We start from the raw sequence: 13547 nt of genomic DNA, 5'->3' as shown, positions 1-13547 counted from the left end.
TGCAGCTTATTGTCTTTTGTTTAAGTTAATGCAAAGCTGTCACGAATGGTCTAAGCTGCATAAAAACAAGCCCGTAGCTCTCTGCCAATACCAGCAGTAGCAGATGGTCTGCCTCACAGGGTTGACCATGCATTCGACATGAGCTGAAATTTGAAACCAAGGAATAATATGGTTTGGTGAATCAAATGAGTTCAAAACTTAAATACAACTTTTTTACAAAGATAGAGGTCAGGTTTCATTCTTCAGCACCAGTTTCCACCAGTGTTGTCCCCAAGACAATATGAACTGTGCTGTCTTGAGCTTTCTCATGGTGTCCAATTGTCAACTGAGATGTGAAGTTTCACCTGAGATCAGTCAGGTGGCTGATTCAATATACACAAAACACAGTTACAACTGACTTTTTCCCAAAGGAGTGGAAGTCTGGCTCTTCTACCCAGTTCTCGATTTTCACAAAATGTCTGGAAGTAAAACAACCTCAAAGTTCGAGGCCAGGACTCAAATCTGGTGCAATTTAGCAAAAGTTTAAAAGTTGTTTTGAGGGGCTAAGAATGGGCCAGATATGTCAATAGAAGGGCTGATTATCTTAAGTCCAATTTTCATGGGAAGTTTAGGATACAGTGGTTCTGTAATAGGACACTTCCATCAAGACTACCAAGAGCTGTATCCACTTGATGTTCCTCTTACATTTGTTCTTCTATGCCAGGGAAATAAGAACTGGGACTGGAGTGGAACATGATGGACCCCTGGAAATAAAATATGAGTCAGGCTTGGTGATTGCTTGATTAGAATATATAATTTTCTGATAACCACTATCAAGCCAACCAAATAATGTCCTGAGCTGAATTTGTTTTCCCACTATTACTCATGATTCATAGGTAGTGGGTTGACCCTGGCTGGATGCCAGACACCCACCAAAGCCTCTCTATCACTCCCCTCCACAGCTGAACAGGATAGAGAAAATATAATGAAGGGTTCATGAGTTGAGGTAAGAACCAAGAGAGATCACTAGCCAATTACCATCACAGGAAAGACAGACTCAAATTTGGGATGTTATCTGGATTTATTGCTAAGAAAATCAGAGCAGAATAATGATAAGTAAAAACAGACCTTAAAACACCTTTCCCCCACCTTGGGGGTCATTTCATCATACATTGTTCGTGCCCCTGCTCAGGGAGAGGAGTTTTTCCCCTGCTCCAGCATGGGGTCCTTTCCACTGGAGACAGTTCTCCATGAACTTCTCCAGTGTGAGTCCAGCCAACAGGCAACAGCTCTCCGCAGACTGTTGCAATGTGGATCACTCTTCCACAGGGTGCAGTCCTCCAAGAACAGACTGCTCCAGTATGAGTTCACAGGGTACAAGTCCTACCGGGAAACCTCCCTCAGCATGGGCTCCTCTCTCCGTGGGTCTGCAGGTCCCTGCCAGGAGCCTTCTCCGTCATGGGTCTTCCATGGGTTTGCAGCCTCCTCTCAGGCATCCGTCCTCTCCAGCGTGGGGTCCAGCTCCTCCAGGGGCTGCATCCCTGTGGACCTCCATGGGCTGCAGGGGCACAGCTGCCACACCATGGACTGCACCACGGTCTGCAGGGGAATCTCATCTCTGGTTCCTGGAGCACCTCCTTCCCTCTTTCTCCACTGCCTTTGGATTTTGCAGGGCTTTTCCTCTCATGTTCTTGCCCTGCTCTTCACTGGCCACAATTACATCTGTGCAATAACTTTTTTTTTTTCCTTCTTAAATATGTTATCATAGAGGTCTTACCATCATTTCTAATTGGCCAAGCCCTGGCCAGTGGCATATCCATCTTGGAGTCGGCTGGTATTGGCTCTGCTGGATATAGAGGAAACTTCCAGCATCTTCTCACGGAAGCTGCCCCTGTAGCCCCCTACTACCAAAAGGTGGCTATGCAAACCCAATGCAGCAAGAGTCTGGCTCTTTGACTTTGATGATCAACAGGACCACCAGTGAGTCAACAGTAGCAGATTTTGTGGTGCCATTCAGTTGCAATGTAAGATGGATCATGTCTCCCAGGACTGGGAGACAGAACAATAGATCATGGCGTAAATTGAAATTTACTGTCTGGATTCATTGCTTTGCCTGAATAACAAAAGCTGACCCACTGAATAATCTACCACCCAAGGTACAGCTGCTGTTCAGGGGCAATGCTATGTGTCTGTCTTCAGTGGCAAAGAACGTAAAGGCTAAACACCAGTTACTCTAGTAGTGTTTAGGAGGGAAACATTATTGTAACAGATGAAGTGATGCGGTGCTCTTGTGATGGCTTTCCTTCCAGGTGAGTTTCATCTATTAAAGTTATTGAGGTGGTTTTATGTGTATTAAATAACTCACTGCACTAGAGTCTTCTTCTACTTAATATTGAAAATATACACCTAGTTTAGGATTTTATTGTGTCAGTTTCAGAATGAATTCAAAAGAATTTCCAACTGCTTTTTCATCTGGGTGATAAGTAATAATCATGCTTTTCTTCTGGCAGTCTACTAGCACAAAGGACAAAATCACATAGGACAAAGCTATATTTATAGTAAATGTTAACTATTCATGCATTGACTGGAATTCATTAACTGTACAAAATGCCTGGAGGTATGTTTGTAGAAGTAGCTCAGAATTGTTTTTTAACTCAGTATGATTATTAGCTCAAACAATAAGAAAGTAAATACTGTTGGAGTTGGTATGGCTGGCATGCAGGATATGACTGAAAGCAGAACAATAAATGAAGAATTCAGGAAGCAAATTGGAACATGCTGTGTTGGCATTATGTTTAAAACTAACATAAAGGAAAGAAGTGTATCTAGCTTTATGAAGTGAAACTTGGCTGGCAGTAGAGGAGGGCTGCATGGTTTACAAGGAAATGGTACGGGCCATGGATGAAAATTTGGAAAGGAAGACATGACAAAAATGGCCGTTTTTTTTCTCATTTTGAATTTTAATTAGTACATTACTGAAAACAGGATACTTGAAAAATGCACTGTATCATAAGGGGCTAGGCAATTCAAACTCTCATACTTTCAAGCTTTCACAGAAGGGAGGGGAAACAAAAACCAGCTCCAATTTTTAAAGTTAAGGTCTCTAAGGTAGGATATAAAGAACAAGAGAATATATAGTCTTTTCCACTAAAAATCTTAGAGGGGCCACATTAAAAAACCCACCAGTACACTACTGAGATATGCAAATTGACAATACACCATTCTTTTGTCAGGAGAAGCCTAATAATCGTTTCAAAACCCGTTGGTGTGGGCAAAACTTGATCCACATATGGAACATATCTGTCCCTTAGAGATAGTAAGTGGTCATCCAAAACTGTGTTGTAGGGTGGCACAAAGAGGGCTGAATTCAGATTTTACCAACACCGATTTTGCTATTTGTCTGACACGTGACTTTGCAACCTTAAGCTGCAATTTCCTGGAATTTTTTATATGTCATGTCCTAGATGTTTTTTTAAGAAAAAGCCACAAAAATTGAATACTCTGTTATTCAGACTACTGACCTTCCTATGGGCTGCCACTGATAATGAACATTATATATTTAAATCTTCTCTAGAGCTCTCTTCAAATTGATCACATGACAATTTGTTGTCATTCTCTTTTTTTTCGTCAACATTACATTAGTCTGAGGCTACTGACTTTCTCCCTTTTTCTCTCCCCAGGTACCTGTCTGTAGCTCATTATCTCACCTTACTGCTTTGCTCACTTTTCATTTCTGAAAGTCTAGCCTGGGCTTCTCGAGCAGGCTGGCCCCTGTACCAGTGTTTGCCAGCCAGATTGTCCTAACTGACCAGCTCCTCTATGTCCTTCTGACTTCCATTGGATTGATTTTTGTCCTCCCCACACTAAGTGAAGGAAAATTCCTTGGTGTGCTCTAATGGTGTTTGCATGGTTTGAGGGAAATGAGAACTTAGGGGTCTTTTTTTGTTTGTTTCCAGCCATAAACCCAGTCCAGTCACTCTCAGGACAGAGGTTTCAGGGGAGACTTTGGGAAGCAGCTTTCTAATGAACCATGAAAAGTCAGGTCAGTGTGAGCAGTATGGAGGGGATGAAATACATTCAACCACTCTGCTAAGGAGGCATTCGCAATAGTCACTGAGTGGAGAGAGAAGAACCTCTGCATGTTTGGGGGGATTCCCCCAAATGGGATTCCCCCATTTTAGCCAGCATTAGAACTTGAGAAAAGCTCATACATCTTCAAGGAGAATAGAAGCTACGGACAGGACTGCCCTGTAACTTTGGAGATGACATGACATTAGCCTAAAATTTGGGTCCAAGCAGCTCAGTTCCATAGGACGAATCAGCAACAGGGGGGCATGGTGGGGTTTGGATATCTTCTTGAGGGTCTGTAGCAGAAGGGTTGGCGAGGTTTGAGATTACTTGCCTGTATATTCTGGGAAAAGGAGGTTGAAGAGAATAGCAGCTCCAGAGCATTCTCTCCCAAGTGTCTGCCTAACCACAGTGTGTGTGATCTGCAGTCTTAGATCCATGTATGTGCATGTCATTCTGCTTTGTCATTGTAAATTTTTTTTTCTTTTTTGGCCACCTTTTGGGACAAACTGGACCTTTTTTTTCAGTCGGTTTCTTACTAGCTATGATTACCATTTCTTGGCATCACAGTCCTTCTGTCTCTATATTTATAGTAGAGTTTCTTCATTCCGGAATTTGTGTCTCAATGTTTGAAGAAGCTTTCATAATTTTACAGGAATTTCCTTTATTAAAACCTTTCCAATCTTGTTTTCTTTTTTTTTCTTTTTCTTATTCCACACTAGCATAATTTTAGAAAGCTGTTTCAAAGACTTCCTCAGAGGCCCTTGAAATTACAAGCATTTTCCTGTCTTTTCCCCTGTGTTTGAAACATGATGGCTCACACTGTTATATAAGTTCCCTGTTTCAGTCAGGGCCTTTACAACTGTGGAGACTACATTTTTTCAGAGACCATGGGACCAGGTAGGTGAAGCTGGAGGAGGATAGTCTAATGGGTCTAGTAAAATGGCAGCATTTATATCACCTTGTGCAGTCCTAACTAAAACTGTGTCACTGTAACATGACCAAGCAATGAAAAGAAAAACTAATTGGAAAGGCTAAGGAGCATGCTGGAAGACCATAGAATAGTTTGGGTTGGATGGTGGTAAACTTCCCAGTCTGACTATTCATGAGACTCTCTGGAAGTCACACTCCCAATGCCAGAGACTGGGATCAAAGCCCCTTCACAGCAGGCAGCTCCAGTGACCCATGGGACCTCACTTGACTCCAGACACACCCCACGCTCACACACAGGCAGACCAGGTTTCCCTACCCCAGACTTCAACCCCAGATTTGACCCCAGGTTTTACATAGCAGAGTCTTAGATGTCTTGTTCCGTAAAGCAATTTATTCATGGTGCAGTAACACAGAAACAACCCGAGCTGATGCCATCGAGAAGGGATCCCAAACAAAGGAACCCCTGGGGCATTTATACCCTCATAGTCCAAGCCCATGAAAGTCTCAGCTCTTCCTCCAGATCCTTCAGCTCCTGCTGTATCACTGAGTGTCTGGTCACCTGACTGGGCCACAGGTCCCCACATCTTTTGTTATGCAATTGTCAGGAGTTCATGGCTTGGGCCTAAAATGTCTGTCCCCATCTTCCTTGTAGGATCACTTTAAGTATTGAAAGACTGCAGTAAGGTCTTCCTGGAGCCTTCTCTTCTCCTGGCTGAACCATCTCAGCTCTCTCAGCCTGTCTTCATAAGAGACATGCTCCAGGTCTCTGACCATCTTTATGGCTCTCCTCTGGACTTGCTCCAAGAGGCCCATGTCCTTCTTGTGTTGGGACCCCAGAGCTGGACACAGCACTCCAAGTGGGGCCTCATGAGGGCAGAGCAGAGGGGCAGAATCCCCTCCCTTGCCTTGCTGGCCATGCTGCTTTGATACAGCCCAGGATATAATTGGCTTTCTGTGCTGCCAGCTCATGTCCAGCCTGCCATCCACCAACACCTCTAGGTCTAAGATATGCTCTTATTCACTGATATGAAATCGTCTTGTCTTCCATGAGACTGGAAAGGCTTCAGAAGAAAGGAAAAAGTAGCCTAACACTGTTGTGTCATAGGACTCTCCTGGTTTTGTAACTCCTACAGAAGCACTGCCATTTATAATGCCCACAGGAATACACCAATACTTCTATGATGCCATGAAGTTTTGGCACTTGAGTAATAGTGCCTGTGAGCCTTAATCTTCACTTTGCTAGTTCTGCCTACTTGTACTTCTGGTACTGCTATCTCACGTCAGATAGCAAGTTTAAAGCAGAATTGTTAAGAATTTTAGTTGTTTAGGGGAAAAAAACCTCAAATGTTAGACTGAAATAAAGTATGTGCCTCCAAAATTTGTTTGTGTCAGTAAAGCCTTTCTGAAACTCATGTTTATATAGAGCAAAGGTTTTACTGGGACGAAGTTCCCACTAATAGTTTTTAATATTGAGACTCTAAATCATTGTACATGAGGTCAGGATCAGGACAGGGCAATGGAGGATCTTCTTCAAGGCTTTCACTTTTTCCCAATTGGTTTTGTGATGTGAGAACTTGCAAAGGTCTAAGGGCAGCCTACTGATATCTTCTAGTACTGGTACCAGCCTGTTAAGCTTTGAATTCCTATATTCCACACAATTTACACAGGCACCAAAATCACCCAGATCATTCTTCAGGCATGAAGTCCAACTCAGCTCACCTTCTAAATACCCTTAGCATTTTTGGCAATTGATTAAAATTCACCCCAAAAGTTTAATGGCCTATTATAACACACATCTGCAATAATTTCATTCATAAATGTAATTTTTAAATGTGTATAGTAAGAGATAACATCCTTCCATAGAATTTACTAAAAATTCACATAAATACATATTGTAAAGTAGCTTATGGTAGTTTGGGCACAAAACACACACGAAGACCATTGCAGCCTGCATAGAGAGTTACAGATTAATTTGATAGGGATGGCACAATTTCAGAGTCACTCTTGACCACTTTTTGAGCAAAAAGCTGTTATCTTCCTAAGTGTAATGCCTATCTTGCCCTGATGTTTGCTGTCTTCCTTCTGTAGAGACTATCCAGATAATTCCATCTTGTTCCACCCCAGGTTCATGATTTTATTCTTAGTCGTTTTAAAAAGCCTACACAAGCGGCACTACACAAACATGCAGTCTTTTAAAATGCAACCCTTACTTTGTGTACCTACCTTTGCTTTTCAGCACTTGGAATAGTACGTTCTATAAACAGACAAAATCATATCCATGTGCATTTTTATATTACATACACACCTTTATGAGTTGGTGATGTATTGATCATATTCATATGAATAGATTAAGATATGTCCTCCATCAGTGAGAAAACTAGACAAGGCAATTGACCTATAAAAGCATTATATCTATCCCATTTCAGGTATGATAATAAAATAAAATTAAAATCAAGTGAAACGAAGTCAAGGAACTTATAATTAAATATATTTGTAGTGTTTGAATAGATTCCTTTTCTGCTCTACCACTGGCAGATGAAGCAGAAAGGATTGTTATTAATAGTTATCCAAGTTACTCCAGCTTAAAGATTCTTATTAATAGTTATCCGAGTTACTCCAGCTTAAGGGTTGTCATTAATAGTTATCCGAGTTACTCCAGCTTAAGGATTGTTATTAATAGTTATCCAAGTTACTCCAGTTTAAGTACCTCTCTCCATAGGATTTCCTAGTGATCTTAAAGGCCTGATTAACTGCATGTTTGTTTTTTTACTTCACATAATTCATCAGCTAATATGGCTATACTATTGTTTTTAAGCACACATTTAATTTTCATTATCCATTTCTTATCTATTATTTATAACTGATAAGTTTGTTTTATCTTAAATTAGCAGTTCTCACATATGCATAGGCTTCTATCACCTTTGCCTTCCTTTTCTTTAGTTGTTTTGGTTGGTACATTTTGTTTTGTTTTGTTTTTTCGTTTCCTTCTCTGTACTCTGAAAAAAATACTGGTTTTCACATGTCACTTAAAATCAGACATCATAGTGTTAACTTCAATATTCAAGAGCTAGATCTCTCCAAGTTCAATGAAATAGCTGATCTCTCTTCTCTCTCTCCCACTGACGGGTCACACCTAATTCGCCGTACTTGCAACTGTTAATTATTAACATGTGTTACTTTGTCCTTTTTATTTTTCCCTCGATTTTGTAGCCAATGGAACCCCCCCTTCTAGGTTTCTTTCATGCACCTCCTCACATGCCTCACTGAATTTAACAATATTCTCTGTGAAGTTGAATGGCTCATTTTCATTCTAATTGTATGCCATTTTCTTGTCTTGTTCTGCAGTTTTAAACACTAGCTACTCTAGCAGTTAGGTACTCTTTTGTATGTGGCTCTCTTTTTCTTTCAAAACTTTTCAGAATGAATGTTAGAGGAGTCTCGGAGCTGATGCTGCCTTTTCTTTTCTTGTTTTCTACTTCTGGGATTAGTACCATATTTGGCTCTCCTATTCATACAATGCCTCACTCTTATCCCTCTTTCTTAAGTCCAAGTGCTGCAGGTCATCATTAGTAAATGATAAAGCCCTGACTCATTCTTGTGTTTATTATCTCTTTGAGCCTTTTGTTCACCTCTCAACATTTTTCTTGCTTATTCAAATCTCTGTGTTAATTCAGCCAAAGAAATGGTTTCCAGTCTGATTCAGTACTTGCTGCTGCTCTAGTTGGGTTCCCCTGCTGCTAATCCAATGGTTCTCCCTCATTTGATCCATCACTCCATGAAGGTATGCCTGTTTAAGAGCACTGTCATTTTTCTAACTGGTTTAATTTGCCTGGAATTTCAGTTCCTTGCAATAGCAATTTGCTTTCCCATCTCCATCCCTTCCCATTTACTACAATATTGTTGCTTAAAAGAGCTGTTGGTTTCCTCTGCGTCTGTCAGAGCTGAGTTTGGAATAACGAACAGTGTGGTGAATAACAATGAAGCTGTGGTGAGTTCCTCTCCAGTTTTCCCAGCACAGTTATTATTATCAGTCCCTACTCTGGTTTGGTCTGGATCACTCTGTCTCTCTTCATCCTGGTGTTTCAGGTGTCCTAAAGAGCTGTAGCAAACCCATTTTGACTTTGAAACTGTGCTGATGGAGCGGCTGTGTGTTCCACTCATCCTTTAAGGTCAGCCCTGGCAGGAGAATAGTAGGGGTCAGTAGCCTGTCTGATTCCAGAATTAAAACCTGCACCTCTGGTACTATCTTTTGGTTTTCTCTCATTCTGCTGCCTCTCACTCAACATTCTAGATTTACTTAGCCACCTTACACCATTTGAGTTTACAGGATAAAGAAACAGCCTTCTGCTTTTCACAGCCACACTCCTATCTGCTACATCTGACACTTTCCAATTTGGCAAATTCTTCCAAATTGAAGCCTGTTGTTCTAAAACGGCTCCTCAGACCAGGGTCATTTGAGTGCACTTGAGCAGTTGCTACCAAGCATCCGGGAAGTGGCAGCATCCTCACAATCACATTCCAGTCCAATATTACAGGGATGCTCTCAATCCTAGATGCACATGCAATATTCAGTTGTGCAGCAGCTTTGGGCGGATGTTTGGTCCTGCCCAAACATTGTCTCACAGCCAGGACTGGCAACTGCTGCTCTCTTCTACTGGTGCCTTCTCAGTCACTTGGACTTAGGTTTTGCCTTGAAAAATACATCCCATCAGAAACAGGCTGAGTGGCAAAAGGCAAAAGGTCTGCAAAGAGGAGCTAGCATCTGATCTCAGAGAAGGGATGTAAATATGAGCAAAGTTGCTGTTTCTGTCTTCATCCGGTTGCTGACATGCTTCTTTCCTCTCAGTGTGGCCAGCAGTGGGAGGTGAGAAGGGCTTGGGGAGAGATCCTCAAGTTTTGGGAGTGTAACTGAGTGGTTATAAATTGAGTGCTTTCACACGTTAATATTTATGCAGTGTGTCCACAAACAGCAAAGGAGGGTTAAGTTGTATTTTAGTGCAATGCATATACAAAGAGGTGTTGTAAGACTTCAGTGGCACAGCTAATATGAAAAAGTGATTTTTTTTTTGCTTGATCAGTATTCAAGGGAGTATCAACATATAAAATCTTTAAGTTTTCATGAATGGCTGAAGGTACATTAGTTCCTTCATCAGTTTCACAGCCTGTTGCAGACATTTTAATGAAACTGGTTACTGTGCTATTAATTATTAAACGAGACCATATTACCCCTAATGGGCTTGAACCACCACTAAGAATGTTTTAGCTTTGATTTTGACCATACTAATAATAGTCTCACCTGTCTTGTTGCATGGTACTATTACTCTAATGTTTTACTTTCTGACTACTCTAGAAGCTGAACTTACTTTGGTGACATAATGGTAGGATATATACAGGTTGCAACACAGTTTTGATCTAGACTCCCTTTCCAAGTTCCATTATATCAAATCCATTAAGTGCTTACATGGGCTGTAAAAATAACTATCAGAAAAAAACAGAGGTGCCATATTTCTGTCTCAGTGACTCAGCAGCAGATCTACTGAGTTCACAAAAAAAAAATAATCTATTTTTTAGTCCTGCAAACTAGGTTTCATCTTTGATAGTCAGCAAGGCTCTTGACTTTACAGTTATCAGCACCGCTAATAAAGAAAACTCTTTGAAATTATCATTACCATGCTGTGTTCTTTTCACTACATCTAAAATTGCTCTGTCAGCCCCCTGTCTCCCCATAAAGACATTTCTGAAATTATTTGAGACCATGATTAGCCAGGACAAACCTTACCTTGATTTCCAGAACCCCTGTTGAATAAACAGGATTCGCAGTTTAAAAATCCTGTAGTTTTTAAAGTCTGGAATTAAGCAATAACAAAGAAAAAATGCAGAACTTCAGTCACCTTGCAGATTTCTTTACTACTTAATTTAGCACCAGTTATAATCTGGCAAAGAAGTATTTATGTTTGGATATGATTTAGACTGTGATTGAATACCTTGGCAAGAAGTAAATGGTCCTCTTTCTGGTGACCTTAAACCCTCAGAGAAGAGACATGATATCCATATGCTGGCTTGCTCTTTCATATAGGCTTTAATAAGCTAAAAAGATTTTTAAAAAATAATTTAATTACCTTTAGGCAAGAGATCAGTATTGTCACTGGCAGAGTTCATGCAATTCACCTATTTAATCACAACCATTTTCACAAACTGACAGACCTACATGTAGCAGGTGTACAGGGAGTACACTCCCTATATATTAGCTGTCGAGTTTAGACAGCAGCTAGATCAGAAGGAAAAAAAATTAATTCCTGTTTCTTCAGAAGCATCTCTTCCTTTCCACAAAATGGCTATGAGGATGGATCCCGAAAGGCAATGATTTTTTATTTTTTTAATTAAAAAAAAATATTTTTAAAGGGCACTACGGAGAGTTTGTTACTGCTTGTGGACTCTTCTCCAGCTTTAGTTTTTTGAGTATACAATAAAAACATAACAAGGGTACTGTAGGGCTTGTGTTAAATTCACTCTGTGAACTGGCAAATAACTCCCTGTGCTCTGAGTTCTGAGTTCTGTTATTCTGGTCTGCTCCCAGCATTGCAGCACACAGCAGTCCAAAAACTCCACCATTTAATATGATTTTGCAGGTTTTGTTAGTGTACACAATACAGCTTCAAGGTTTTCCAAAAACTGTGTGAAACCAAGTAGATAAAAATTTCCCCTCTGTAGGATTGCTGACTGTGGACATAAAACTGCTCTCAAGGTCTCCTGAAAATGGATAGGCCATAGCTGTGGTTTCATTGCAAAGGGTTCAAGCAGCTGTTAGCTCTGCTTTATCACCACGTGATATATCATGCTGCTCTGGGCATTTATTTTTCCTGTATCCACCACACACAGTGTGCCTGCAACTTTTCCTTGTCAGGCAGAATTAAGTTCAGAGGTGCTGTTGAAGCTAGCAAGCTATTTTACATGCCAGGAAATTGGAGTCTAATAAATTGGTGTAATTTACACAAGAAAGCAAGAGTGATGAGAGGTGTCAGAAAAAGTAGCCAACAGGGAAGCACATGAAAATAATTCAAGACTGCAACAAGGCCAAAAAGTTGACTTTACCAATGTTCTGTTTAACACCCACCACAGGGTTTTTTTGAACCAGTTTTGTTTTCATCTGGCAGCAAGCCAATAACTTATGCTGTATGGGCTCTTCATTGCTTTGGAAGACTGAGCTGGAGTCTCATTGACCTGATCAGTCAGTGAGGAAACAATGGAATTTTAATTATTGACTCTTCAGTGCTGATAAAATGAGTAGAGGAATAGAGAGCAAGGGTGATATCTGGATTCCAGATCTGTGGTTGTTGGTAGTTACACAAGTAATATTTTAACTTCTAAAATAGCACTGCCTTGTTATCTGCGAAATCCTGTTTTATCTTTCTTCCCTTTTATTGCACAAAGTTTGTCATTCTTCTTCCACCTTTAGGGTATTGCATAATGATGTCACTTCTGTATATTTCATCTCCTCGATTGTTAAGTTGTGCTTTTTCTAGTTGCATAGCAGAGCTGTTTGGAAAGTTCTGCCTCTCCTGCCCTGCGAATGCTTTTCTGAGCTTACCTACCAGTCTGCACATCTCTTTTCATTCAAGTACTTCCCTAAAAGTTATTTCCATTCTTACAAATAGTCAACCAACTACCACTGAGTGGGAGACACTAGACAGTCACTCCACACAATAAAAATATTTGAATATGCAAAAAATTGTTTTAGTTATTTTCCTCCTAGAATAGATGTCTCCCTTTCCTTATTGTCTAACCTTTTATCCCTTTAGAGGAATAGTTGAGATTACTTCTGTTCAGAGATTTATTTCTTTCCATGGAATTTTCCAGAGATTGTTGGAAAATCAAAAATGTGAATAATCGATAATGCTGGGAATGTGATAATACTGAAAATGGAAGTAGGAAAACCCCCAAAGTCAGACAAAAATAATCTCATTTTTATATCACTATAGTCACATTTTAATAGCTCATGTCACACGCAACACCTACTTTTAAGAGTCCTCATATTTCCTCCATTATCCTAGCTTTTCATTACAGCTTTTCAAATTTAAATTCATATTTGGACATGAATAGCAAGTGTATACAGCATTCTGGGTGAGTCATATCTTACGCAATGCTTCATGCTCCATATGGGAAACTCCTGGACTGATTTACTGCGGGATAACCTTTTTCACTTTGGTGGCTTATGCTTATCCTGAAGAATAATCAGTGTCATCTCTTTCATTTGCTTCCAATTGATGACTTTTCATCTTTCAGACAAAATTCTCATTAGTTGATTGGTACCCAGAGTACCATTTTGCACTGTTCAATGCTCAACATATTTTGGTTACCAAACCATCCAGTTCTTTATCTGTACCTTGGTATTTTCTATGCTGCTAATACCAGCTAAATTTGTGACTATGTCAGTGAATTTATCCTCTATTTCCAGTTTGTCTTCCTTCAAGAGTGTTTGTTGTCACTCATTCCTTTGCCAACATGCAGTTTTTACGCCTCACTTGCAATACAACTTATAGGCCACTAGAAAGGCATGAGGTTATGAA

Source organism: Corvus moneduloides, chromosome 2 (genome assembly GCF_009650955.1).
Source record: "Corvus moneduloides isolate bCorMon1 chromosome 2, bCorMon1.pri, whole genome shotgun sequence".
NCBI lineage: Eukaryota > Metazoa > Chordata > Aves > Passeriformes > Corvidae > Corvus > Corvus moneduloides.
Note: the sequence above shows the minus strand (reverse complement) of the source record.